Here is a 6,303-nt window from a genome sequence, read left to right as displayed (position 1 = left end):
CATGCCCTTTTATTCCAGCCTCAGGCTGAGGTGTCCTGCAGTTCATGTGGCACCATGGCTGTGTCCTGCAGCTGTCAAGGGTCTGAGGAGCAGCTGATAGCAGTGGGTGTTCCTGGAGCTCAGGGGTGGAAGGAATCATCTGTGGGAAGGTTAAGAGGAGCTGCCTCCCCAGGGAAATCAAATCCAAATGTACAAGGCTACTGAAGGGTGCATTTATCCGAGTGGTTTTCCAGCCCTGCCGCGTGGTCAGGCTGTGTTGTGAGCCAAGCCAGGCCACATCCACAAGCGCTTGGCCACCCACTCTCAGGACACACGCTTCCATCAGACTGCATGTTATTACACTGCCACGGGCTCTCAGAGTTTCCCTTGTTCTTGGAAAGATGCTGTGTTGTACTAATTAGTGGGAACATTTGGAATCGATGTGGTTTGCAAGTCCTGCTGCTCGTGCCAGTCCCCATTTCTCAGCTTGATTTAAGGAGGGGGTATTTTAAATAACACCCACTTCTCCCTGCCTGCAGCAGCTAAAGGCACCGAGGCAAAGTTGCATAACCCAGTGCTGCTGCTTGTGTACATGCTTGAGAAGAAACAGCCACGGAAAAATCCTGTAACATTCCTCGGCTGGTCCGTCTCTTGGTATCAAAGCGTTTCCTGCTGTGCTTTCACCTTTGGATTTTAATCCAATGGCTTTGGAGGGGTGGAGGGGGTGGGCAAAGGCTCTGCAGAGCAAAAGACCCCTCTGAGAAGAGAGTGAGTAAAAGCTGAGTCACGCTGTGTCCCCCAGAGGCACAAGGGATCCCTGGTTTAGTGTCCCTGACAGGAGGAAATCTGTCCCCTGGGGTGAGCTGGGCACTCAGTGCAGATGTTGCTGCTCACCCAGCCCTGGTTCCCTGGGGAGCACCCACAGCTCTGGCTCCCCTGTTCCCTGTGACCCTCCTCTCATTCAGCAGCCAAAGGCAGCTCCCTGGCATCTCCAGAGAGGTGAACCCCCAAACCAACTTTAACCTTTTTTTCCTCCCTAATTTCCACCCTAACCCATCTGTTAATGAACCACTCCTGCCTGTGAGCCCCCTGCCCAGGTACGGCTGGCTGGAGCAGTTTGTAGTTAAAAACAAGTAATTTTGTTTTCTCCTGTGCTCCTCTGCCGTGTGACTGATGGTTGGGTTTTCCAGGGAAGCAGCAGCACATGGAGACAAAGAGCAGATCTTTTTCCTTCCTGGCCTGGGCTTGTAGGATCCAAACTGTCAGCGCTTGGGGGAGGTGGTGAGGTGCCCTCTCCCCACAACGGGCACCTTCTGCCCACCTCCTCCTCCCAGAACAGCCCATTTGCTGGGAAGATCTGGGCAGGGAAACTTGAGCAGAGCAGAGGTGAGGTTTCCCATCCCAGGAAGAATGACTGTCCCTTGCAGAGGTGCCTTTTCCTGATGGTGTCTGGGAGGGGAAGGAAAGCAGAGTGGATCTTCAGGTGGTGGGTACGAGAGAGGAGAGCACAGTGCCAGTTCTGCACCACCCCCAGGCTGCACTCAACCACCAGCAGCAAGGTCCTCCTGCCACCTCCAGGGCAGGTGAATGCCACTTCCCCTCCTGCCCAGGTCTGGCTGGCCAGGAGAGGAGGGAGGGCTGTTGCCACCACTGTCCCCTGGCACGGTGGTGTTTGGAGGGGTGGCTGGTGCCCAGCACAGAGCCTCCTCTACTCTGGGAAGCTGTGCTGCCTCTCCTGGTCCTGAGCCTCGCAAAGACAGCCACAGGCTTGTCTGCCTGCCCTGGGGAGCACAACCTGGTCAGATCAGCACTTTGTTCTCACTGCTCTGCCTGGTGCGGGGGTTCTCGGGGTGGTAAGGGACAGCCTCGTGCTGAGGACCCTTCCCCTGAAGCAGCAGCGTGGTGTGGTCCTGCCCATGGGCTGCTGTGGGACCCTGCATGGTGGCAAAGGGTGGGTGCAGAGAGCCCTAGGGACATAAAGCACCTTAATGTCTTGGGACCCTCTTCCTCATCACCCACAGCTGGCTCAGCAGCCCTTCCAGGGCCAGGAGGAGGTGGGCTGTGCCTGCTGCCCGCAGGAAGGTCAGACACAGGCTTTCCATGACAAGACTCCATAGCCAAAGTGATTCATGCACGTCCCTCTCCCTCCCCAAAAGAGATGAACAAATGTGGGACACCCTTGTCACTAAGGGTGGCTCTGGAGCATGAGTCTGAAGCAGCCCAGGAAGGAATGAGGCTGTTTCCTGCTCTCCTGCATTCCTGGCACACCCCTGCAGTGCGTGCAAGGGCTGCCTTCCCTCACAAGCAGCACAGATGTGGCCAGGGGCCTTCAGCCCCCAAGTTAATCCACTGAGTGCTTGACACTGAACACGGGGAGCCCGAGTGTGCTTCAGATGGAAACCCTGCTCAGTCCTGGCTGACAGAACATCACCCCACAGCAGCTCCCACACCTGCCCGCGTGCCAGCGCGTGTAAGGGAATCCACGGCAGATCGACGAACCCCACATCCCTGCTGGATTAAGTAGGTGTGAGAAAGGTTCACTCACGTGCTCAGGTCCATGCCCAGCTCATGGGGGTGTCTCTGAAGTGACAGTTCTCCTAAAGCAGAGCCCGCTCCTCGGAGAGCAGAGATGTCTGTTTATTGCCTTGTACCTTGAGTGTGACATTTGGACATTGCCAGCCCTCGCCCCAGAGCTGCACCTTGGCTCCATTGTATAGATTCACTTTGTGACTCACCCTGCAACTTGATGCATTGTGTCCAGATAAAAGATACTTTATCCCTATGATAAAAACGGACAAAGATGATGTCAAAATAAAAGAATGTTTTCTCATCCGAATAAAAGTCAAAGCTGCCGTTCTTGGGGTTATTTTGCTTGAAAACCTCCAGAGAAAGCAAGACTTTGAGTTTTTACCATTTATAGTTAGTTTCAGAAAATTCAGCATGCAAAGTTTGCTATCTGCCTTCCTCCCCTGGTTCGGAGAGCAGTGTCTCAGTGCTGGTTGCCTGGAACCCTGCTCTTGCTGTTGGGGATGTGGTGGGGATGTGATGTCCCAGATGGACCCAAACCCCGGGAACATTCCCTGGGCAGGGAGGGGCTGCTCTGTGCTGGCTGCTCACAGCCTCCTGCCAGGACAGCTGGCCCACGTGTGGCCACCTGGGGGACCTGCAGTCACAGTCCCAAGGGTTCATCCCACTAGTGAAGGACTGTCCCTGCCCCTGCCACCACCACCAGCCTGGGCATTCCCGCAGCGGGATCACGGCCAAGCACAGGGGCAGCGGGTCTGAGGGATGGGGAGGGCCCAGGCCCTGGGGGAGCTGTGTCTTCCTGGCTGTGTTTCATTGAGCAGGGGTTTAATTTTAGCAAACAATGCCAATTAGAGAGGGATTGTTCGATGGCTGTGTCTCAATGGAGAGCAAGAGCTGCTGGCAGGGCTCTGCAGGACCCCATCTGTGGAGGGACCCTCCTGGGACAGGGGAGGGGACAGCTGAGCTCTGCTCTGTGGCTGCTTCAGCTTTGGCATCTTCTGTTGCTCTGAGGTCACCATCCCTGTTCCTGGAGAGGCAGGGACTGGGCTCAGCGAGTGTCACCGTGGTCTGCTGGGGGGGCTGGGCAGTGTCCTCTGGAGGCTTCTGCCTAGAAGCTGTTGTTGCCTTCACTCACAGGTCTCAAAAGAGCCTGTGCCTCTGCCCACCCATGTCTGCTGCAGCTGGGGAGGGTATTGGTGTGGCTGAAGGGCCAGAGAGGGGTGGGCAGATCCCTCTGCACTAGAGTGGGACAGCAGCAGCAGGACGGGCAAAGTGCAGAAGAAATAAGCGTGAGTAGGAATCCCGTACAGGACCATCCTCTGTCAACTCTGATTTCAGAGGTGAATTGATCCCGTTGCTTCAGTTAAATTGTTCGTATAAATGTAATTAAACATTTTCTGGAGAAGGGTCACGGATCACCTACACCCTGAGTGAAGGCAACCATCAGACTGTGCCAAGGGAAGGTGCTCCATGGGAGCCTCAGGGGGAAAGTACAAATCTTGGGGTACCCACAGCTTGTCGCTTTTGGTATTTCTCTGGCTGTCAAGACAAAGTTCAAGCCTTTGACCAGAATCAGTAAATTTGTGACCTTCAGCCTGAATCTGTCCTTCAGAGAGTGCCCTGGAGGCAGTGTGGAGATAAAGGTGGTAGGACTGATGCTGCTGGGGAGCCCTCAGAGAAGGTGAAGTTTTCTGGACGTGTCAGGATACTGGGCCCATACAGGCAGTGTCCTCCTGAGGGGAAGCAGACAGCCACTCTTGCTGGCCAAAGGAATTTCTGTCCCCGTGCTCACCGTGCATGGTGACCTGTGCCCAGCCTGCAGTTATTTTGCCAGTGAAGCAACTTGTAAAAAAGGTGAAGAGAGACCACAAGAGGGAAAGGAACAGAATCACAGAGATGTTGAACTGCCTCATTTTGGAAATGAAAGAGCCTGTTGGCAATGGCAGAGCTTCACATGCTGAGCTGGAATCGCAACTCAGGGAAAAAGGGAATGGATTAAACAGAACAAGAACTGAGGGACTCTAAATGCTGTCTTCAACATTTCAGTAGAGGCCTCATAAATCTAGACAATTATGAGATGCACTTAGAGAAGCCCAACACTATTATGTTGGGGCAGGAGGGAGACTTTGGAAACAAAGAGTTTCCAAGGAGCTCTGGCATGAGGACACAGCAGAGCAATGTGACCTGTATGACTCTTTAGTACCTGGAAGGGACAGGCTGGATGAATGGAGCGGGCTGCAAACACCACATTCATTAACTCATGCAACACAGGACGAGACAAATGTGCCTTGGCTTCAGCCTCTTTCCTTTTTTTGGATGCTTGTCTGAATCCTGAGTAGCCGGTCCTGGAGTCCCTTCTGGGTGTTGAGGTGACTTGTGAGAGGAGGCTCTGGGCCGAGCCCCTCCGGGCAGCCCAGCTCACGCTCTTGGTGCTGGCTGATTTTCCACCACACTGGTGCGAGTCCGGGCAGGAGGGAGCGGTGCCTGCCTGCCTTGCCCCGTTGTGCAGGGGCCTTGAAAGCAAAAACCAGAAGAAATGCGTTTCAACACCCTGTTTTGCGTGCTTTTCCCCCCAGACTGTAGCAGAAAGAGCCCTTCCAGTGTGTCAGAACGCTGATGTGCGGCGTGGCCCCGTGGAGGGGCTCAGCACGAAGGGCTGGCTGGGGCGGCTGAGGCAGGGAGGGTTTTCCTGTGTGTGGTGGCTGCAGGGCTGTGCTGTGGGTGAGGACAGGGATGCTCTGCGTGGGACAGAGATCTTGTGGGGTCACGGTGTCCTGTCTCACCCCAGTGCTGCTGCAGTGCTCCGGGTACCTGACCCTAAACCTGCACCGGGGAGGGGAGCGCAGCCTCGGTGCCGGTGTGGGGCTGCCCCTGCCCCATCCCAGGAACGCTGTGCTTTGCACCCACATCCCCTCTGAGCCTCCTCCAGCAGAAAGGCAGCGCTGCCCGTGGTGTCTCCTCACCTGGAGCTGGGGGTTTGGCACTTGCCTCGGGCTGATGCTGCAGTTGTGTCTTCTCACAGCTCAACAGCATCGCTGTCCCAGAAACGTGGGAGGGGAGGAAGGCTGTGCTGAGGGGAGAGGCTCTGGACACTGAGGTGCTCAGGCTGCCACCACAGAAAGCTCTGTTTTGGAGGATACAGTGGGGTGGGCAGTCACTGGACAGCACCACAGCTCCCAGTGACCGGCAGAAGTGGGGTGTGTTGTGCCTTTGGTTGGCTCCTGCAGTGTCACTGTGCTGGGAGGGACAGAGCAGGTGAAACGGGCAGAGCAACCCAGAGAGCTCCCAGGAGAGGGCTGCCAGAGCAGGGACTGCCAGAGCAGGGACTGCCGGTGCCCAGGCTCTGCACAGAGCCCAAGCCCTGCCCTGCAGCACTAAAAGCACCCAGAGCACGCACAGCACACACTCCTGTGAGTGAGGGTGTCTCCTGCCACCTCCTCCTGCCCCTGCCAGCTCGCTGTGTCTTGGCATCTCCTCCGCCGAGCACCTCCCCAGCGAGGGCCAGACGTTGCCATGACTGCCACGAAGGAGCTCGGCTCTGGGATGGCCTGAACGTGTGTGAATGTCCAGAGCTTCCCCAGGACCCATTCCCAGCCTCGTCACGCAGTCGGAGAGGATGAAGGCAGCGCTCACTGGGTACTCGCTGGGAAGAGAGCATTTCCCTGCTTCCCCTCTGCGGGAAGGTGAATGAGCCAGCCCCAGCAGAGGCCATTCATAAAGTGGATGTGGGCCAGGGGGATCTCATGGGGTCACGGTGCCCTGTCTCACCACAGCCCAGGCTGGGCACGGTGGCAGGCG

This window comes from Aphelocoma coerulescens, chromosome 18, assembly GCF_041296385.1.
Source record: "Aphelocoma coerulescens isolate FSJ_1873_10779 chromosome 18, UR_Acoe_1.0, whole genome shotgun sequence".
In the NCBI taxonomy this organism is placed as follows: Eukaryota; Metazoa; Chordata; class Aves; order Passeriformes; family Corvidae; genus Aphelocoma; species Aphelocoma coerulescens.
Note: the sequence above shows the minus strand (reverse complement) of the source record.